At 36.1% G+C, this 24,022-nt stretch overlaps 2 long non-coding RNA genes across 9 annotated transcripts; one reads left to right on the plus strand and one right to left on the minus strand.

The window, feature by feature from the left end:
* The first annotated feature begins 13,989 nt into the window (after nt 1-13,989).
* Nucleotides 13,990-18,861, plus strand: LOC104590193 (uncharacterized). Its single transcript, XR_734084.3, has 3 exons — nt 13,990-17,184; nt 17,339-17,497; nt 18,500-18,861. It is a non-coding gene; the product is annotated as an uncharacterized LOC104590193 (long non-coding RNA).
* A 423-nt stretch (nt 18,862-19,284) lies between these two features.
* Nucleotides 19,285-23,995, minus strand: LOC109114194 (uncharacterized). 8 transcript variants are annotated; one of them, XR_016081828.1, is made up of 9 exons: nt 23,627-23,995; nt 22,775-22,879; nt 20,535-20,683; nt 20,379-20,455; nt 20,180-20,296; nt 20,001-20,030; nt 19,863-19,920; nt 19,694-19,782; nt 19,285-19,517 (listed from the first exon to the last, which is right to left on the minus strand). It is a non-coding gene; the product is annotated as an uncharacterized LOC109114194 (long non-coding RNA). The 8 variants fall into 8 exon arrangements; XR_016081826.1 differs by having other exon boundaries at nt 20,379-20,458; nt 23,627-23,989; XR_016081831.1 differs by lacking the exon at nt 20,535-20,683 and having other exon boundaries at nt 23,627-23,988.
* Nucleotides 23,996-24,022: the final 27 nt, after the last annotated feature.

Consider the following 24,022-nt stretch of genomic DNA (forward strand, 5'->3'; position numbering starts at 1 on the left):
TGTCCTTCGAATAGTCGAGGGAAGTAATTTTTGCATCAAAATAAAGCAATCATGGTTCTTTAATCCCGAGATTTTCCGTTCCTTTAAGTGTACACATCTTGAAATGTTAGATGCATAGCCATCTAGAACTTTTACTTGCTTTAAGACTTGGCAAAAAATTTCCTTCTCCTTCTTATCCATTGTGAAGCATGTTGGAGGCAAATATATTTTATTTTGTCCAATTTGCACTAGATGTAAAGTTGGTCTTATATTCATTGCTTCTAAATCTTGGCGAGACTTTAGGTTATCTTTGCCTTTTCTTTCAAAATTCAATAATGTTTCAACCACATTGTCACATACATTCTTTTCAATGTGCATAACATCAAGATTATGACATAATAAAAGGTCTTTCCAATATGGCAATTGAAAGAAGATGCTCTTTTTCTTCCAATTAAATGGAAGATTTTCATCACATATATTCTTTCCAAATGTAACATTAATGTCGCCCACCTCTACTAGTATATTAGACCTAGAGAGTGAAACTGGTGCATCCCTATATTCTTATTTACCATCAAAAGATCTTTTATCACTTCTACATTTACGATCATGATCCAAAAACCGTCGATAGCCCATGTAACATATTTTTTGACTTTTTGGTAAGTATGTAGAGCAAGTATCCTTATGGCAACATGGACAAGCTAAGTAACCTTTAGTGCTCCACCCAAACAAATTAGCATATCCTGGAAAGTCACTAATTGCCCACAATACAACCAGATGAAGTGGAAATTTCTCTTTTCTTTAAGCATAATAAGTTTCTACACCACCCCACAATATTTTTAACTCATTTAATAAAGGTTGTAAGTACACATCAATGTTGTTACTCGGTGCGGAAGGGTCAAGAATAAGTAATGATAACATAAAATAAGGCTGCTTCAAATGTTTTCCAAGCAGGTGAATTAGCAGGATGCCTCATCTTTCCATCTTTAAGGCATTCTTCATCATGCCAATGCATGAAAGAATCTATTTTTCCATACATGAATAGCCTTTGAAGCCTGGGTGTCAGGGGAAAATAACACAATATCTTCTTTGGAATCTTTCGATTTTTCTTAGAAGATGTATTGTTATCCAAATCCCACCTAGCAGTACCACATGTAATACATGATTCATACTCGACAGTATCTTCCCAATACAAGATACAATCATTTGGGCACACATCAATTTTTTCATAATGGATACCCAATTCCTTGATGATCTTTTTAGTTTCATAAAATGACTTTGACAATGTTTCTCCCTCCGGAAATGCTTCTTTTAATAGCTCAAGCAACATGGTAAATGATTTGTTGGTTCATCCAGCCAAACATTTTATGTGATATAGTCGAACCAAAAAAGAAAGCATGGTAAACTTCTTACATCCTAGATATAATTCTTTATCAACATCTTCCACCAACTTAAAAAACTTTTGAGCATCATCATTAATCTCTTGTCTAGATGTCGGGGTCCCATCATTTGAATCATCATCTGAGCTTAAATAACCAAATACATCATTAACATACCATGCATATCATCATATGGACTTGACTCACTATTTGTAGCATTTGTAGTAGCAGCCTTGTGATTAGAAGTTGAAGCTTCACCATAGTACACCCAAGTTGTGTAAGTCTTATTAAACCCCTCACAAACAATATGATCATACACTTCTATTCAATTTCTCAACATAGAGTTGTTGCACTTAATACATGGACATAGAATTTTCCCTTCTTGACTTGCATTTGCAAATGCAAATTCAAGAAATTGTGAAGATCCTTCCAGGTAAGCCATGCTTGTCCTATATAATCAAATAAAATAGGAAAAGTCACAAGGCAATTACCTAGGGAAGAATTTTTTAGAGATAAAGATTCATTGAGATTTTTTTTACTAAGGTACCTTGGTCGATAAATACAGCTCTTGTCCATAGTATATTCATCAACTACTCAACACCCAATTGAAGCTCCCTATAACCTTCTAAGAGTGACCTGGTCACATAAGAAGGAATTATAATGATAAAAGAAATAACTCTTATACAAGTTGAAGCACATATTCAATTCTACATCTGCCCATTTGGCATTTAGAATGAATCATATATGGCTACTTATAGCCCTTGATATGATTTCAAGAGTTGATTACTCCCCTAATGCAATTGCAAATGTATACATAACTTCCATAGTAGGAAGAAGTGTCCTAGTGTAGTAGCAGAAGCGAGGTCTGAAGTGATCCAACTCTATGTTTTCATTTTGGAAGACGGCTCCTTATAGCCGCTTTCCTTTTTTTTTTTATGAGAGGTCCAGCCTATTGGATGTCCTTTCAAACTCTGCTGGTCCTCCCTTCTGTCATGGGCTAAATGATCCCTCTAAAAACTTTTGCTTGTGAATGGTTCATGGAATTCTTTATTTAAAGAGAACGACTATCGTTCTCTTACACATGCACTTATATAAAACAGAATTTGGTATGAAGTAAATTCAAGAATAAAAGCCTAGGGTTGACATGGAATGACTAAGGGAAATTTCACAGCTATCAAGAAGTTAAGTGCACAATTCTACCATTTTGGATAGACGACACAATGTGGTTTTGGCAACATAAGAACACTTGAAAGAAATTTAAAAATATTAGATTGATTACAAAAGACGTGCAAACAAGCTGCTATGAAGTTCAAGTATGAGAGTTTTAATAAGAAGGTGAAACCTGTAAATAAAATAATAATAAAAAAAAAAAAAACTAGAAAGCAATTTTGGATTGGATCAATTCGGTCCAAAATATTTATTAGATTGGATTGGACCTGGTCCATCCATAACTGGATTGGGTTAACGGGAGCGGTGTTCGAGGCTAGATTCGACTGAAAAATATCAGTAGATATGAGGGTTTAAGGACGTGGGTTTGGGCTGGTTTTATGCCAATTTTTTGCGGCAAATAACAGCAACAACACAGGTTACCGGGAGCGGGTTTGAGGTTGGCTTCTGCTAAGAAAAATTCAGCAGATAGGAGGGTCAACGGAGGTGGGTTCGGGGCTGGTTTTCCACCAGTTTTCTGCTACAAATTGCAGCAGTGGCACGGGTTACCGAGTTTGAGGTTGGTTTCTGCTGAGAGAAATTCAACAGATACAGGTTAAGGAAGGTGGGTCTGGGGCTGTTTCACACTGATTTTCTGTTGCAAATTGCAGCAATGGCGCGTTTAAGGAGGTGGGATTAGGCTGGTTTTATGCCAAATTTCTGCTGCAAATTACAGCAGCAGCACAGGTTACCGGGAGCGGGTTTGAGGCTGGGTTCTGCTAAGAAAAATTCAACAAATTAGAGGGCCAACGGAGGTGGGTTTGGGGCTAGTTTTGCACCAGTTTTCTGCTACAAATTGCAGCAGTGGCACGGGTTACCGGGAGCTAGTTTGAGGTTGGCTTCTGTTGAGAGAAATTCAGCAGATAGACAGGTTAAGGAAGGTGGGACGGGGGCTGTTTCACACTGATTTTCTGTTGAAAATTGCAGCGATGGCACGTTTAAGGAGGTGGGTTTGGGCTGGTTTTATGCCAATTTTCTTCTGCAAATAACAGCAGCAGCACAGGTTACCGGGAGCGGGATTGAGGCTGGCTTCTGCTAAGAAAAATTCAAAAAATTGGCGGGTCAATGGAGGTGGGTTTGGGGCTGGTTTTGCACCAGTTTTCTGCTAAAAATTGCAGCAGTGAAACGGGTTACCCGGAGCCAGTTTGAGGTTGATTTCTACTGAGAGAAATTCAGCAGATAGACAGGTTAAGGAAGGTGGGTCTGGGGCTGTTTAACACTGATTTTCTGTTGCAAATTGCAACGATGGCGCGTTTAAGGAGGTGGGTTTGGGCTGGTTTTATGCCAATTTTCTTCTACAAATTATAGCAGCAGAACAAGTTACCGGGAGAGGGTTTGAGGCTGGCTTCTGATAAGAAAAATTCAACAGATAGGAGGGTCAACGGAGGTGGGTTTCGGGCTGGTTTTGCACCATTTTTCTGCTACAAATTGCAGAAGTGGCACAGGTTACAGGGAGCCAATTTGAGGTTGGTTTCTGCTGAGAGAAATTCAGTAGATAGACGGGTTAAGGTGGGTCTGGGGCTGTTTCACACGGATTTTCTGTTGCAAATTGCAGCAATGGCGCGTTTAAGGAGGTGGGTTTGGGTTGGTTTTATGCCAAATTTCTGCTGCAAATTACAGCAGCAGCATAGGTTACTGGGAGCGGGTTTGAGGCTGGCTTCTGCTAAGAAAAATTCAGCAGATAGGAGGGTCAACGGAGGTGGGTTCGGGACTGGTTTTGCACCAGTTTTCTGCTACAAATTGCAGCAGTGGCACGGATTACCGGGAGCCAGTTTGAGGTTGGTTTCTGCTGAGAGAAATTCAGCAGATAGACGGGTTAAGGAAGGTGGGTCTGGGGTTGTTTCACATTGATTTTCTATTGGCGCGTTTAAGGAGGTGGGTTTGGGCTGGTTTTATGCCAATTTTCTGCTGCAAATTACAGCAGTAGCATAGGTTACCGGGAGCGGGTTTGAGGCTGGCTTCTATTAAGAAAAATTCAGCAGATAGGAGGGTCAACGGAGGTGGGTTCGGGGCTGGTTTTGCACCAGTTTTCTGTTACAAATTAAAGCAGTGGCACGGGTTACCGGGAGACAGTTTGAGGATGGTTTCTACTGGGAGAAATTCAGCAGCTAGACGGGTTATGGAAGGTGGGTCTGGGGCTGTTTCACACTGATTTTCTGTAGCAAATTGCAGCGATGGCGCGTTTAAGGAGGTGGGTTTGGGCTGGTTTATGCCAATTTTCTGCTGCAAATGACAGCAGCAGCACAGGTTACCAGGAGCGGGTTTGTGGCTGGCTTCTGCTAAGAAAAATTCAACAAATTGGAGGGTCAACGGAGATGGGTTCACGGCTGGTTTTGCACCAGTTTTTGGCTACAAATGCAGCAGTGGCACGGGTTACCGGGAGCCAGTTTGAGGTTGGTTTCTGCTGAGAGAAATTAAGCAGATAGACAAGTTAATGGGGCTGTTTCACACTGATTTTCTGTTGCAAATTGCAGCGATGGCGTGTTGAAGGTGGTGGGTTTGGGCTGGTTTTATGCCAATTTTCTTCTACAAATTATATAGAGGCATTTTTTCCTGACCCCCTCTGACCAGGTGCCTCTAATAATAAGAATTCCGGTAGTGATATTTGTCTTAGGCTTATGCCATGGTGAGCAATGAGGAGAGTAGGATGCTGGTTCAAGTTCAATGGACTATTCCAGTTAACCATTTTGCTAATATGGGGGTGAAACCTAAGGTGACTGCAAGGAGTAATGAAGTTATATTTGAATATTGCAAGAAGCCGAGACATATCAAGGATATATATTGGCAGTTGCACCCACACCTTCTTCCACCTCATTTTAAAATGAAGGCCGAAAGTGGGAAGACTAGGAATGGCAATGCAATTGATGAGAAAGTTGCTAGTGAGCAATTAGCTGTTATGAAGGCGGAGTATGAGAAATATGGGAGGATGATCAGTGTCATCTTGAGAGTGCAGCCACATCCTCCAACTCTTTTGCATTTGCTCATTCAGGTATACGTGTTACTGCTAACCATGTAGCCATTTCAAATAATCGTAAAGTCCCTTGGATTATAGTTTATGGAGCTTTTGATCAAATAACCCGCATTTCTACTATGTTTAGTTCTTATGACTTACTTTTTTGTCGTGATAAGACTACCCTAGCTGATACTTGCTCTTATCTCTAGCAAGGGAGTCATCTTGGCCACCGACTCCCTTTCCCTTATGTCCTTCATCCCCCTAATTTGTACACTAATTTAATGTCAATGAGCAGCTTAACTAAATCCTTAAATTGTAGTATAACATTTTTTCCTTCTTATTGTGTTTTTCAAGACCTAAAGTCTTAAAAAGTGATTGGGAGTGGCCATGAGGTGAATGGAATATATCTATTGGATACTCCTGGACAAAGCTAAGGACAACCTAAAAGAGTTGCTTTTGGTTATACTTCTTTAGAGTCTTTTAGTCATGTCATGTTATGTCATTTTCGTTTGGATCATTTATCATTTTTTGCTTTGAATCACATTCCCACAGTTGTTTAAGGGAATTAACATGTCTAGTATCCATTGTGAGTCGTGTGAGTTATCTAAACATTGTAAAAGCACTTATCCTTTGAGTAATAAGAGATCCACTTTTGCTTTTCTTAGTGTGCACTTTGATGTGTGGAGGCCATACCACTTGCATTTTATGAGTGGCTATTGATTTTTTATCTTGTTTATTGATGATTTTTTCTTAGTATACTTAGTTATTTTTTATGAGATCTCATGATGAAGTTCCCAAACTTGTGAGACAGTTCCATGAATTTGTTCTTACCCAATTTAATACAAGAATCAAGATATTCCAGTTCAATAATATAAAAAAATACTTTGAGAAAAATCTCACCTCTTTTCCCACTGACTTTGGGGTTATTCACTAAAGCTCTTATGTTCGTACTTCGGAACAAAATGGAGTAGCTGAGAGGAAGAATCATCACATAGTTGATGTTGCAAGGAGCATTTTATTTGCTTCACATGTTCCTATAATGTTTTGGGGGGATGTTGTTCTTACAGTAACGTACATAATCAATTGTATGCCATCTAGAGTCATAGGCTTTAAGTCTCATTTTAATCTTCTTTATCCAAATAAGGAGTTTTTTCTCGTCCCCTTTGGGTCTTTGGCTATACCTGCTATGTACACATTTCTAGTACCCAGGGACATAAGTTTGAACCCAAGGTCCATAAGTGCTATTTCCTTGGTTATGCCTTCACATAGAAGGGTTATTGTTATTTTGATCCTAATAGTGGGACTCGTTATGTCTCAATGGATGTCACTTTTGCTGAGTCTACTCCTTTCTATGGCTCATCTCAAGGGGAGCATCGTTCACAGGGGGAGTATTTTTCATAGTTGTATGCACCCCCCTTCCGGTTCCTATTGAGTCTTCTTTTGTTGAATCCAGAAGGGAACAATCATCTCCTAGTCCCTCCACTATTCCTGTTTCTCCACCATTGCCTCCTCATCCTCCTCCTATTCATAGGTGGTACCAGCGGCAAAAGGCCAGGAGTGAGTAGATTGTTTCTCCTACATCACATGAGCCTTTTACACTTCTAGTTACTAGAGAGACAACAAGTGCTGAGCTCACACCCTTGTAGTCTTCCTTCCCCAACCTTGATGTTTTATTGCCATTAGAAAAAGGTTAACGGAAATATGCTGCATATTGTATCTCTAAACACATTTCTTATGGACTTATTTTCCATTCATATTACTCCTTCATTTTCTTTGTCTCTTCTCATCCTATACCCAGGTCTGTATTAGAAGCACTCTCTACTCCAAAATGGAGGGATGTTATGAGAACCAAGATAGAGGCATTGCACAAGAATGACACATGGGAAGTGGTTGATTTGCCTAAATGAAAGGAGCCAATATGTTGTAAGTGGGTGTATACCATCAAATATCATACTGATGGCTCTATTGAGAAGTACAAAGCCCAATTGGTTGTAAAAGGCTATACACAAACCTATGGGATTGACTACCTGGAGACTTTTGCCTCTGTTGTGAAGATGACCTCTATGAGGGTTCTACTATCTTTGGCAGCTAGTTCAAATTAGCCCCTTGTCAGCTAGATGTAAAAAATGCCTTCTTGAATGAAAAGTTACATAAGAAGGTTTATATGTCTCACCCATTAGGGATGTATGGCCCATACATGCAGGGTAAGGTGTGCAAGCTGAAGAAGTTATTCTATGGGCTCAAACAGTCACCTAGAGTCTAGTTTGAGAGGTTTAGAGTTGCTATTGTTAACTTTGGTTACACATAGACTCAATTTGATCATACCCTTTTTGTGAAGAGGAGAGGTTCATTAGTGGTATACCTTATAGTCTATGTGGATGACATTCTAGTGATTGGCACTGATGTGATAGGGATTGATAACCTTAAATACTTCTTCCATATAGAGTTTGAGATAAAAAATCTAGGGGAATTGAGGTATTTCTTAAGTATTGAAGTTGCTAGATCTAAAAATGGCATCATCATATCCCAACGCAAGTATGTGCTAGACTTGCTCATTGAAACAGGTAAAATGGGAGCAAGACCGGTGGCTACCCCTATTGATATGATTCACAAGCTTTCTGCTAGACTTGCTCACTGAAACAGGTAAAATGGGAGCAAGACCAATGGCTACCCCTATTGATACGATTCACAAACTTTCTACTTCTAATGGAGAACTATTGAAGGATAGGGGAGTGTTTCAAAGGTTGCAAGGGGAACTGCTATGTCTATGTATGACTCGTCGTGACATTGCATATGTTGTTAGTTGCATCCACTTCTGAGAAGTATTGAAGGATAGGGGAGTGTTTCAAAGGTTGCTAGGGAAACTGCTATGTCTATGTATGACTCACCGTGACATTGCATATGTCGTTAGTTGCATTAACTAGTTTATGCATGCTCCTAGAGATACACATATGGCAACAATAAAGAGGATTTTATGTTATTTGAAGAGTACTCTGGGGAAATATATTATTTTTGCTAAACATGGACACATGAAAATAGGAATCCTATACAAATGCTAATTGGGTAGGTAACATTGATGATAGTAGGTCAACCTTGAGGTACTATAGTATGGTTGCAGGTTATATTGTTTCTTGGAGGAGCAAGAAAAAAATCAGTGGTTTCTAGATCTTCAGTTGAGGTAGAGTACAAGCTATGGCTCATGGAGTTTCTGAGTTGCTTTGGCTGTGATCCCTAATGGAGGAATTGGGTGTTGAGTAACACAGACCATTGATGTTTTATTGTGACAATCAGGCCACCATTAACATTACCCACAATCCTATACAACACGATAGGATGAAGCGCATTGAAGTGGACAAGCATTTCATTAGAGAAAGAGTGGCTTCTAGAGAAGTTTGTCTACTTTTCATTGCATCTGAAGAACATTTAGCTGATATTCTTGCCAAAGGAGTCGCCAAGGTGAAGCTACAACATGATACAGGCAAGTTAGGCATGATTAACATCTATGCTCAACTTGAGAGGGAGTGTAGAGAATATGGGCCGAATGGCCCATAGCCCACAGTTGTGTTTTGCTTTTATGCTTATATTATGTTTTGTTAATGGGCCTGTAACATTAGCTTCTCTTGTTTAATTAGTTGGCTACCCCACTAAGGGCTTACGAACAAATTTTCTCTTTCACCCTTTCTTATCAATCGTTCTCTTCCTCTTCTTCTCTTCTTGCTCTCTCCTTTTTCTTTCTTCTTTTAATCAGATTTCTTATTTTTTTATTTGGGACCATTATTTTCCCCTGTTTGATTTTACTTATAAAAAGTACTTTTAAAAGTTGGGACCACACATTAAGTGGTTTTATGTGTTTGGTAAAAAAGTGGGGAAGAAGTACTTCTTAAAAAAGTGACCTGAAGTTGGCTTTTTTAAGCACTTCTTGAATAATTACTTTTCTAATAAAATGGAACGAACTAGTCCCTAGTATTTTCTTATAATACCCAAAATACCCTCGTGCAAGGGTTATACGTTCATCTCCTCTCATTCGAACATATTGAACTAGGTAGCGGCACACCCAATTACAGGCCCACCGACGACGATCGACGATGAGGATAAATGGTTGGCAGACCTGTCGTTTTGCCACTTTCTTCTATTTTGTGAAGTTAATATTCTCATTGAATCATTTTTCTTTGTTTTTTTTTAACTTGAACTCCTTTGTTGTTCGCAGATCTACACTTTGGAAGAATCAAACAAATGACTACTATTTTTTTCCTGTCATCTGGCGACTAGCAACCAAAATCATAGACCAGGTTGAAAACAATGAGCTTTTGGTGACTGGCGATTGGTAATTAGCAACCAAAAATACAAATTGGATTGAAGACGATGGACTTCCGATGACTGGACCGACAACTGGCAACCAAAAATGTAGATTAGATTGAAGACAATGGGCTTCTGATGACCGGCGACCGACAGCTAGCAACCAAAATCATAGATTATTAGACTAACGACGATGGGCTTCTGATGATCGGTGATCGGCGACTAGCAATGGAAATCATAGGCAATGGCTCTCTCCTCTATTTCAACCGCTTTGCCACTAACTTTAGCATACCTTGTCTAAGAACCCCCTGCTAGTACCTGATCGGCGACCAAATTTGTCGTCTTGGTTTATTTCATTAATGTCATTTTATAATATTTTATAAATTATTATAATAATTGTTCAATTAATATTTTATATCAAATATTAATTTATAGTGTTTTATATTAATAATTGAAAATAAATATTATTTTATAATATTTTATATAAATATTGTTTGTTTGACTTAAGAACCTACTATAATATGGTTATTCTTCATATTTTTTAAACTTGAACTCCCCTTATTATTTACTTATTTATTATTATTATTATTATTATTATTATTATTATTATTATTATTATTATTATTAGGGTCCACATGGCAATTCACGTGTGGGTCCACATGGGCTCTCAGTTGAAATGTATAGTATAACATGTGAAAAGCATTGTATATATGTATGAGTGAAGTGAATGCTAAAATTGTGATTTGTGTCAATAAAAGCACTTATGGAAAAAGTGGCTTACCAAACATTTCCACCCTAATAAATACTTAAAACATAATAAGTGATTTGGCAAATGGGTTACCAAACAGCTTTAAGTGGTTGCTAAAATAAGCAATTCTTTTAACAACCACTTAATCATCAAATAGGGCCTTCTTAAAATTAAGTTAAATCAAAATATTTTAGTTAAGTCATATAATATGACAATATCAATCATGTTTGCAAATGTGGTTATTCAAATGTTGTATTTTATTTTATTTTTTGCTTCATCAAATATTTTCATCTCTTTAACTTCAAGTCTCTACTCATAATCAAGTTAAGACATTTAAAAAGTAAAGTAAAAAGTTTCAAATCTCAAATGACTTTTTGCCTCTTTACCTTTTTATCTTTATTAGCAAATGTGCATGTGTTTTTTGCATATGGCAATTTTAGATGATAATGATAATAATATTTGTCCAAATTATTTTAAAACATTTTTATATAATTCTATGTATAAAAAATAATTCTCATATCACACTTAATATGAAAAATATATAATTATAGAGATGTCTCCAAATGTTTTCTACAAATGCTATGTCTTTTTTTTGTTTTTATTTTTGTATTTTTATCTTTCTTTAATTTTTGTATTTAATTATGATATCATTGGTTGACCTATTTGACCCAAATGGTTGAATTGCTTACATGACCTAGGGACATGTAAAACAGAGGACAGAGTTATATCATTGGTCATTCTAACTGTCCCCTTGCCAACAATGGGCATATGTGAACCATCTGTTGTAGAGACTCTGTCTCTACCAGAGCACAACTGATAGGAACTGAAAATGGTAGGGGCATTAGTCATATGCTCAAATGCTCTCGAGTCTATAATCCTGGGAAGTCCCTCCTTACCTGAAGTGGATGCAAGATTCGTAGTTGCATATGAACTACATGTATGTGCAAAGTGGTGTAGTTGGCTCCTGCATTCTGCTGTCCATCTGGAGGCTAGAGCTGGGTGAATCTTTCTTACTCATAAGTTGTCCAAACCTCTCCAATTCTGTTCTCACTGTTGCTACTGCAATGGATTCTCAATCAGTTTGGGAGAGAGGGGCTGAAGAGTCTCCTGTAGTGGCTACATTTGCATTTTCCTTCTTGTTTCTTATCCAAGCAGGTATAAGATATGGATGAAGCTTCTAACAAGTGTCCCCAGTATGCTTAGGCTTCTTGCAATAATCACACACCAAGTCCTTCTTATCTTCCCTTCTAGTCTTACTATTCCCCCTATCTCCATTCGGCTTAGGTTTTGTTGTACCAACCATAGCTGACTGGTCAATCCCAAGCTGTCTCAGCATTACATTCCTCCTACTCTCCTCTCCAAAGACAAAAGCATAGGCCTGTGAGAGTGTCACACCCTCCCTAGAAAGAATATGTTGCTTAGCAAATGTCAAATTCAAGATTCAGCCCTGCCAAGAACTCAAAAACCCTATTCCTCTCTATCAATTTGTGATAAGTTGCTACATCATTTACACTTTCCCGTACCACAGTTTCTAAGTGATCTATTTCCTGCCATAGGGTTTTCAGCATTGAGAAATACACAACAAGAGGTTTTTCTCCCTATTTCATACTTATCACCTGATTTCTTAACTGATAGGCTCTGTCTTCATTTTGCTTCTAAGAGTAGGTTTCAGTCACTCCATCCCAAATCTCCTTAGCAGTATTAGCCTATAGAAAATTTTTGTAATATGAGGTAACATAGAATTACACAGCCAAGACATTACCATGTAATTCTCTTGCACCCATCTGGAAGAGTTTGTATTAGGTTTCTTCTCCTCCCCAGTGAAATACCCTAATTTTCCACTGGCACCAATAGCCATCTTAGATGATTGTGCCCACTCCAAATAATTTGTACCATCAAGTTTTATTGTAGTAATGATCCTAGACAAAAAAATATCACTACTACCTCCAACACCCAGTCCCACAATACTGGTAGATTTAATCTCGGTATTCCAACTCTCCATTTTACTTCAAACAGTTTAACAATAAGAAAAAATAGATTAGAGACCTCCAAAAAATAATTTAATACCACACACACAAAAACCAACCATTCAGGAAGAAGAAAACCCTAGTTGGAGGGAAATCTCTCTCCTCCCCACGGTTGCCAACAGAGAGAAAAGTGAATTGATCACTCTGGAAGGCCTAGAAAATTTCAAAAACCAAACCGCCCTCTTCAGAAAACCAAAAGAAAACTAACAATACCTGGGCGCCCAAGATTAGATAAAAAACAAAGAGTCCAACTTTTCTAGGATTCTTTCCCGTACTCCAGTTCTTCCTGATTTTGATGCCAAATAGTATATCACCTTCCTGATGTCTAGATCCCACCAAAAACTCCAAGAACTAGGCAATCTATAGTAGATCGATCAGCCCTTTACTACTTCATGCAATCGGCTGATCTAGGGATGCATGAGAATGCTTCAAGAAACCCTAGCCGATGCTCTGATACCAGGGGGTCCATGGGAACATGGTGGTTGACTGCAAGATGATGGACTCGGTGTCCATGGGTCTTTGACGCTATTGTTGACTATGTGTCTTGGTATTGGGGTCGAAGGGGTTATTCTTCAACCGAGCTGATGAACCTAGGGGTGTACATGGGTCGAATTTGAATCGGATCAAGCAATATCTGAATTTCAATCCGATTAAAATATCTAAAATTTGAATTCGATTCAATATCCAACGGGTATTGAAAATTAACATTCGAATTCGAATCCAATTAAATATTCGAATATTCGATTCAAATTTGATTAACTAATTATTTTAAATAATTAATAAATATTTTATTTATATAAAGTGTATAAATATATAAATTATTTATATAATTTAATTATTATATATATAAATTATATAAAACATTTAAAAATTTTATATATTATATATAAGAATTAAATAATCGGTCGAATTCGGATATTTATCGAATCAAATCAGGTCATATCCGAATTTGAAATCGGATTTTTGAATACCGTTGACACCCTTAGATGGATAGCTACCTATCATCTCACCACACACCGTTCTAGCAGTCGGTGATGCAAAAGAGGAGTAGGCTCCCGCATTCAGTGGGTCCCATCTTGGAGGCTGAAATATCAGTCAAAATTAATCGAATCGGTACTACCGGATTTGGAAAATCTGTGACTGAAATTGAACCGAAGTCGATCGTTTAATTGGTTGATTGGTTTGGTTCATCAATTTTTTGATTTTTTAACTTTATAATATATATAAATATAATAAAATATTATAAATATATATAAAATATTATATTTTAAACAATAAATAACATATCATATATTATAAATATATATTTATATATAATGCATATTTTTTAATTTATAATGTATAAAATATATATAATATACATAAATATATATAAAATATATAGAAATATATGTATACCAGTTGGTTCAATTAACTACCAGTTTTCTATATTGGTTAACCGAAGCCGAATCGGTACTTTCGGTTTTTTAAAAACATTGAACCATTTGGTTCAATTAACCGATTTTTTGGTTTGGTTTTGGTCGATTCAATTCTTTGTTTTTTTTTCTCATCGTTAGTACCAAGGCTTGAGGGAGTTGAAGTGGTGGGATACGGTTAACGCAAACTGAGTAGACATAGAAGTGCTAACGTTAGTTGTTGACGAGTCGTATTGGAGGGAAGAAGCTCGCAGTGGAAAGGTTGAGAAGTTGTCGTAGTTCTATGACTCTTCGAAGTCTAATGTCGAGACCACCATTGTCTCGGACGATCACTCGACGAATGATCGAATGCCTTGTTATAGAAATAAACCGTTATGAGCCCTTAGTTGGTTGGTTCAACCTTAGTTTAGAACCAAATTAGAGTAGAGGTAAAAGAAAATCTAGGGAGGGTCGATAATAAAGGCCTTCTGGAGACATTCTAGATAATATTCTTATACAATCTTCAGTGTCACTAGCAACAAGTTCGTAAAAGCCGAAGCTGATTCGAAAGCTACATCCGATTGATGATCTGGTCATCAATTAAGTCAGAATTGTAACATTATTCGTAAGGGAGGTATTAGTCATTGTCAGAAACAATAGGGGTAGCGCTAGACAATAATTAAACAGTAAGGGTACACTTAATCAATTAGCTAAACCATAAAGGTAGTGTATGAAATTTACCCTATATACCAAGAACAAGCAATCCCACAACACATTGAGAACATATCCCCATGAATGATGGAATAGGATATATTGAAAGTAGGAAACTATAAACATCGATGTGCATTTTTTTTGTTGGGTAAATCCTGTACTTTGGGGTAATCTCACTTTAGTACCCAAACTTTAAATCATGTCACTACAGTACTTGAACTCTTGAAAATTGCTACTTTACTCCAAAAGTATTAACAAATGTTACAATGCATAATAAAATTACCAAACTATCCTTTATTGTCTTAAACAATCAAATACATTTACAAACTAACTAATTGATGTCTTCCATATGCCAACAAATGAGGAGCACAAAGTGCCCTTGTACTTGGTGGGTTGTTGACGGCTTGGTCTCTTCCATATGTTGCCTATATTGAGGAGACTCATCACGTTCGTACAAGATTGTCAAATGTCGGGTCAAGGAATTCTCGAAGGAATGACTTTGATATGGCATCAAAGCATCTTCAAGAGGAGGTGGACTAATGGTGAGTTTAGGACTCAGATCATTGCTGTTCCAATTTAGTCTTGAGGAAGAAGACCATGAATATTATCTTCTTTTGCTGGGTAATTTTGATATTTTCAAAGTTTTAAATTGCTTGTAACATCACATGCATCACATAACTAATTGAATGCTAATGGTGGGGCCTAAAGTGGCAGTTTTTGGGAGTTCAAGTACTAAAGTGTAGATCAATGCTTGGGTCCCACGCCATACAAGGAAGCTCAACTGGGCAGCAGTTAGGAAGGTTAAGTAAGCACATAACCTTATCCACTCAGAGAGTCCAGATCTGAATGTGATTCAGATCTAGAAACCTCCTAATGAGATTAGGAGAAAGTTAATCTAATCTGCATATAAGATAGGGGTTAATCCTTATCACCTAAAGAGATGTTTTGATCCAAATAAGATTTGGATCAGCAACTCCTAATTAGATTAAGAGTTGATCCTTTGGGGTTAAAAACAAATAAAGAGGGGGCGGCAACCTTTAGAGAGAGGACATATTCACGTTCTCTTGAGTGCTGAAAAACACAGAAGAAAGAATTAAGCAACCCTGCAGAATTCTTTCTTGCCGCCTCCTTGTTCTTGTCGCGCAGTTTGCCAGTTCGATCTCCAATTGTGGGAGAATCAAGATTCGATCTTGACATCAATTATTTGAGAAAGAATAGATAGGAAGTTGTGCTCATGTGCCATCTTGCTGTTTTTTGCGAAGGACAAAATTCTGCTGATTCTGCTCCATCCTGCATTGCGCCATTTTCAGTGGGAGCAGTCTTTGGATCCTTCCTTGGGTGTGAACACATTCGTTGGGAGATATTACTTCTCCGTATCAGGTATAATCTTCTCCTACTACTTTTGGTTCAGATCTGGTTCAGTTTATGGTTCAAGATTGATCATTGAAAATATGATTTTCTAAATAAGGAATGTGATTCCTAGATGAAAGGGAGAGAAAAATTTTTGAAATTTGCCCCTTTATTCCGCAAGATTTGGGCGTCTATACGATGGATCTCTCATCCCTTCAATTCTTAGCACACTTTTTTCTCTCAATAGATCTAGGTTCAATAGGGGTAATCATTTTTAACCCCGTTCAGAAATTTTAGGCTTAGGCTTAGGTTTTGTGTTCAGGTTTGGCCTTGGCCTAGGGCCAATACTTCGAGTTTGGATCTCATACCCACATCTTCCTACCCACATCCCTGCCCACGTCACCAATTTTGGACATGTGCCTCTTCTTTACATGTGCAGAAGTGCATGTGAAGTAAAGAGGATGTAACGGGACGAACATTAAGTCCATCCTGTCAAAACCTAGATTTCACCCATTAACCCAACTAATATTTTTACCTAAAAGAAATTATTTTCCCCTTCCCAACAACCCTAATAGTGTTTCATTCTCTCCATTCATTCTTTACAGGTATTGTTCCAAGAAAATTCACAGGCAACCAGCAACCAGTAACCGGCGACACGCTCACCGGCATCTTATTCTCTCTGTACTCCATCAGTTAACCTTCTTCTTCTATTCTCCACAACGTCCTGTTCCAAGAGATTCCACCTACATCCGACATCCAGCAATTGAGGACGTGCTCACCGACATCCTATTCTATGCATACTCCTCCTCCATCGCTTAGCCTTGTTTTTCTTATCTCCAACAGTAGTGTGTCCCCTTTCCAAGAACCCTAATAGTGTCTTGTTCTCTCCATTCATTCTCTATAGCATACTATTCTAATAAACTTCACAGGAAACCGACAACCAGCATCTTATTCTCTCTGTACTCCATTGGTTAACCTTCTTCTATTCCATAACATCCTGTTCCAAGTGATTCCACCGACATCCGACATCCGGCAACTGGCAACCAGCAATCAAGGACGTGCTCACTGATACACCGGTGGTTAAGTAACCTCAACTAATACAAGAAAAAATTGAGCATTATTTTCTTATAGTTCTTCCAACCAGGTTCTTCTCACCTGTAGTTATGCTCTATTTTATTTGATTCACTTATTTTTTGTTTTCTTCTGGCCAGGCATAGTAATCTCCTCAATTTATTCTTATATTATTTTCTCCTATGTTGATGGTTTTCTTGTATTATTGCACAATATTCCAAATACAGGACTTAAAGCTATGATATGGTCGAGATCCTACAATTGATCCGTTTAGTGGAGTTTGAGCAAAGAGTTTTATTACATGGATTGTCACTACGTTTTCCCAAGACTTGCTTCCTAATTACTTCATTAGGAGTTCAAGCTTCATAAGGAAACTCAACACCATTGTGAGTCTCTCTCTCTCTTCAATGTTTTATGTTGGGATGCTAGTTATTTCATTTTAGTTGTTAGTTTAGTTGATTATGGTTGAATGATTTATAACTAGTAGCAATGAACAATTAGAGAAATTTAATCGTTGAGGGGAATTGTAGTCAATTTTTCATTTCTTGGTTGTGTACTTGTATACAAAAGTAGTGCCTTGGAAATTTGGGTTTATGGTTAGTGGAGCTCAGCTATTGGGGAGAAATCTGAATTGCTCGTTCAGATGGATCCCAAGGAGTGCCAATGAGTTTGATGATGGCGTAGCCAAATCAGGGGTATCAAGACAATGTTTAGTGTGGGACCTGAGAATGCAATGAGTTTTCCTTAGATGACAATAAAAGAAAAATGACTTATGATATTTGTTTAGTTGCTTGAGGATACAATCCACATTGGAATTCATTTTCATTTTCCTTAGCTTGTTAAGGGCATCTTGATGATCCTATGGTCCTATTGGATTACTATTAAGTTAATTTAATTGATACACTTATCGGTAAAAGGAACTTAATTCTTTTTAAAACTTGAGGGAGAGTTGCATCTTCTTTAGTTTTACATCCATGAAGAGTTTACATCAAAAACCAACCTCATGCTAACAGGAAGTAATCAATTACTGAAGCTTATTTGGAGATGCATCTTGGATTGTCCTGGAATAATATCAAGGTCACAACTAGAGGAGCTAGTTTTGGTCCTAACAGGGGATGTTCAACTAGATTAATCACGTTTCGATTTAAAATGAATTTGGCACATGCACATTAAAAAATTCCAGTAGTGTAGAAATAATGAATTTGGCGCATGTACGTTCAAGAAGTTCTGCTTGTTAAAATATTAAATCTTTCGTTCTTTCTTTTATTTTGCCATATCAAACTTGATCAATATTTGCTTAAAAGTTACAATGTAGGTGAAGATACTTTAATCTATGATGACCTTATCTCACAGAGGGTTCATTGTCTCCTTTCCTTTCTTGTTATTAGCTGTCAATTGAAGAGGAATGTGCATCAATGCACGACAAGCTAACTTGATGGAAGCAAAAGCAATAGAAACCAAAGTTTATGGCATTGGAAGCAAAAGCGGATGGGATACAATGAGCACAAGGGCGCACTCGAAGAATGACGCTCTTGACTTTGTTCTTTTTTTGTGTAACCTTTATGTGTTTAAAGGTTGTGTTGTGTAATGATACTTAACTTGCTTTTGAAACCACTATATTTATAGGGGTTTTTTTTTGTTATTTTTTAAACTAGAAAATCAATTTTCAAATGGTCATGTGTTTCTCTCTTTTCAAAGTGAGTTTTTTCCATTTCAAATATTTTTTATAAAATAAGATTTGTCTTTCTTCTTAAGTAATGTCTTAACTAGGAAATCAACTCCAATTGGATTAGGACTTTTTAATACCATCCAAACAGACTTTGGAATCTAAATTTCAGGATTAACTTTGAACAATGTATGTAAAAGGGTCATTTCTGTATTGTATTGTCTTTAATCTCATAATGTCCAATGTTGATTTGGGACATATAAAAGAGCCAAATAGTGTAAATTGTTTGGTACATAATACAGAAAAGCAACTACCCACCCTAAATTGAAATCTTACTGGAATAGATTGGAGCACGTTAGGTCTGGTGAACCAAAAACTTCTATTTGAATTAGTTTCTCCTTCTAAGTAAAAGATTAAAAATTGGTGAGCATAGAGATGAATAATAATTGTAATAGAACCGATTGTTGACTCAATCAATGCAACTAAGGGCCAATGTGATAATGAATGCATTGAATAACAATTGATTTATCTTTCTAGTAAATATGTCATTAAGTTGATTGTTTATTGTAAATTCCTTAATTTCTAAATGGCATAGTGGGTTGATCACTAAATTATAAATAATACTTTATTACATGACTATGAATAAATTAGACATTTAATCTATACTAAATTTCCATCCATGAACTCTGAAATCCGTTCCATGATTGGCTATGAAGACAAAATCCAAAATCCAAGCATACCTGAAAACAAAAATGAAATTAGATAAGAAAATGTAAATAAGCTGATTAAAGGTCAACCTGTAGGATCATTAAAAATGAGAAAGAGAAAACCCCACCCTCCCTAATTGATACAATTCAACAAAGACATATAAGTTAAATTCATCAAGCTAGCTATATCAATACAATTGAGAGTATACCTGTTTGAAAATGTGAGAAAATTTGTGACTCAGTTTTCTTAGAACTGGTATAAGTCCATTGCATGATATGGTCCAATGTCTGATGAGGCCTGAAAAAATATAATTTTATCTTTTTTAATGATGCAAAACATAATTTGGATCATAATTCTTTCAATGCAGAGATTATCACCTATTCAAATGAGATCCGCCATAATGGGTTCTCTAAAAACTTTGCCTGGCACATCTCCCTATAAAAAGAAATCAACAAATGTGAAGGGAAATTATATTATAAAAAATTGTGTTAAGAAAATCCATATACACCACTTACTTGTACACAATGATCATGAACAAATGAATCCTGTATATTAATATCATGGACAAAAGAGTTAGAATGCCTATGCAGTAAATAAATTGGTGGCTATGATAAAAACATATAATAAAACTCTTAAAAATTTTGTTATCTTTAAAGTAAATTAAGTTAAAGTATGTATGATTTGAGTCAATTACTTGAAATGTTGAAGTCATAATATAAAAATTTTGCAAATCCTTTGTATAAGAGAGAATGGTATTATTTGGATCACTTGTACTTGTAATATTCTCCCTATTATCCACAAACCTTGATTCCTATATTATAAGAATTTTAAATAAAAAAATATTAATACTAGAAATATCAAATTTTAAAGAAGTAATTATCAATCTTTAATACCTGGGTATATGAGAGAGTTTGGTCAAAGTTTTGTACATCTGTCATATTCCCCTTAGACACATTCCACCCATCTTTAGCTTCTTGCATGACAAAAAATGTTAAATTAATATTTAATATTTATTTAAATAAATTTAGTAGATAAATTAAAAATAATACCTGTATAGAGCATTTTTCATTAGATTGGTCCTTCTTCCGTCTTGTTTTCTTTGCAAATGCTTTTTCCAAAGCATTCTTTGGCCTCTTTAAAGAACGCATGGTGGTCACATTGTGCTTAAATCCTTCTACCTATTTTGATATCCCACCTTCTACAAAACCAACATCATTACTACTAGCATTGTTATGTGCACCATTAAGATTTATGCAAGGAGAGCTAGTGTTATTATTTTCAGCTCCCTCTCAGTTGCAATAGATGATTGATTAAATGTTGTCTGCTGTAAACACGCAGACACATCACTAAAAAGTTTTTCTCCACACTCCATAACTATCTTGTAAGCCTCTTCACTACATGTAGTTCTATTTACGATTTGGCTAAGCATATGAAACATTTGTTTTCTACGTATAGCCATTCTTGTAATTTCATCAGAATAATGAGTTGAGATATGAGATGATGTGGTCACCCTCGCATTAATGGTCCATCTTCTCAATTTATAGCATGAGGGTATCATTTTTATGCGTCTATAATCAAGTATCTTCAATGCATGCCTACATAAGATCCCAACAAATTCAAACTTTAACTGAATCATTTGTTGCATCAAAAGTAACATTGTATTGACGAGATGTACCAAACACACTGATTATATACATAGTTATTGTTTCAGACACCACATGATCACCTTCAATGTTGCAATTCAGTTGTTCCAATACTTCATTATGAAACATAGAAAGAAATTTGAGGTGTATATATAAGGGCAACATTCTTCAATCTTCCCAATCGTGATGCAAAGGTAGGGATGCTCTGTGTTGTTACAAATTCAGCTTTTAGATTTTCATAACGCCTATCAGCAACCATTCTTTCAAAGTGCCTAAGGAATCTTCCCAAATCATGCTTAATATTGAGATACTTTTTTAGAAAACTGATCATACTCCCACTTCATTGTGTTGTGCTCATGCCAGTAGAAAAAGATTGGTGTCCAAACACTAAAGCCCATTTATGTCTTTTGTTGTATAGTTTTTGCAACCAATCATTGTCCTGAAATTCATACTTATTGATCATACTCTTCCATGAATTTTCAAATTCCTCCACATCCTCACATTCATACGCACAAGTACTAAAATCCTTGGAGAATGTCTTAGATTTTTGAAAAACACCACAAAGGTGTTTTGCAGCATTCTAAAACATATGCCAAACACATAATCGATGATGTGATTCTGGCAACACTAAATTAATAGCCTTTGCCATAGTTGCATCATCATCAGTTAGAATTGTTTTTGGTTTTTTTCTACCCATTGTTTTGACAAAAACTTGAAATAACCATTCAAATGTATTTGCAGATTCATCATATAATAATGCATCACAAAAAATAATTGTTTGCCTATAATTATTAACCCCTACAAATAGTGCAAATGGTTGATTTTCCTTATTTGTTCGATATGTTGTGTCAAAGCATACCACATCACCAAAATGACCATAGTCCAGTATCATTTGTGCATCTACCCAAAACAAATTAGTAACTAACTCAGCTTGATCCAATTGTACTGCATACACAAAAGAAGGGTCTTGTGATTGTTTGTTTTCAAAATGTTGTAGAATACCACCTACCTCCCCTCTTTCCATTTTCCAGTCCGATATGAGCGTAAATAATTTTTCAAATCTACAAAAGTAAACCCAATATTTTCATACCCACCAACTTCATTTGCCATCAATTTCATTGATGCTTTGGGAGCTATTCTTAATTCATCTGCCATTATAGCTTGATTACTCTGTACCTTAGAAATCTTTCTTTGAGAATTGTAACGAAATGGTTATGATTCTCATTAAAACCAATCACATAATATCTACCATCATCTCGTTGATTTATCTTCATAACTGTCATACAACCACATCTTGTCTTTGCTCGGGGTTTCTTAACAATAAGATTGCATTTATCTGCAACATGCTTCCCTTCTCTAGAACAACAAAACTTGTTGAATCTTACTTTACCAGTCCTTTGGCACAGTACTCTATTAGCTTTTCGAGCACTAAAGCCCACTTCCCCAACATATTTATTATAAAAATCATAAGCTTCCTCTACTATTTTAAAACTCATGCCAACCTTTAGAGTCAACTTTTCAGGAATGAATGATGATTTTTCTTTGAGTTTATATTGTATATTTGCATCAAAACCCTTATTTTCTTCAAATTTAGGCAAATCATCAACATTTTTTATTGACTCATCTATAGTAGGTAAAACATTTACCTCATTTAAATCATTGGTAACATCAATCTTTTCTGGTTCATTTCCATCTAGATCAAAAACCAACTTCCGCACAAAGTGTGGGCCACCCTCTATCCTTTTTTTATCCTGTTAAACATGAAAGAATTTTAATTGTTAAAATACTAGAATACCGAATTGTTAAACAAGTAACATTTTTAAGATTAAAATTGTACAATAGGAGTTTTGGGTATAATAGTGTTTTACAGCATTAACACTTTTGTTTTTATTTTGGAGTGAAGTTATATAATTTATGAAACGTGATAATAGATGATTAAATGAAAACATGTTTTCAAACTATAAATTTAATGTCACTTTTTGATTTCCAATTTCAAAACAAATTTAAATACACATATACAACTACGAATATGTTTTTCTGCAATTTTTTAAGAACCAATTTATTTTTAAGTCATACAGGTTTTGGTTTGATTAGAACTCATAAAAGAAACGGTTCACATTAAAGAATGCCCACACCATTTGAATAAAGGGGAAAATTAAAGTAAATATGTATTTTGTCCACCCAAAATTTCAAATATATTTACAGATGCATAAAACTAAAACTAGATACAATAATTAATGAATCAAATATTTTATTAAATTCAAAATTGAAACCCCCGTAACATTAGTTTTATTAAACAATCATCAAATATTTTGTTAAAGATTAAATAAATAGTCTTTAATGTTAAGCTCTTCTATGTCATAATGGAGAGTAGACAAATATTTTATTAAAGAATCATCTTCCTAAGCTCTTTTAGGTCATAGTCAAGAATAAATATATATTTCTAATTTTCTATTAGAGTTGAAGAATAATAAAAAAAAAAGCAGAAACTCACATACCATTTGAAGTTGATTAACCATCGGGAGTTTTCTTCTTGTACTTGAGAAGATGACACACTATTGTTGGAGATAAGAAAAACAAGGCTAAGCGATGGAGGAGGAGTATGCATAGAATAGGATGTCGGTGAGCATGTCCTCGATTGCTGGATCCCGGATACCGGTGAGATCTCTTAGAACAAGACGTTGTGGAGAATAGAAAAATAAGGTTAATTGGTGGAGTACGGAGAGAATAAGATGCCGGTGAGCACGTCACCGGTTGTTGGTTGCCAGTTACTGGTTCTCGGTTGCCAATTGGTGGTTGCTTGTGAAGTTTCTTGGAATAGTACCTTTATAGAATGAATGAAGAGAATGAAACACTATTTGGGTTGTTGGGAAGGGGAAAGTAATTTTTTTTAA

Source organism: Nelumbo nucifera, chromosome 2, assembly GCF_055504915.1.
Source record: "Nelumbo nucifera cultivar China Antique chromosome 2, China Antique-T2T, whole genome shotgun sequence".
Lineage (NCBI taxonomy): Eukaryota > Viridiplantae > Streptophyta > Magnoliopsida > Proteales > Nelumbonaceae > Nelumbo > Nelumbo nucifera.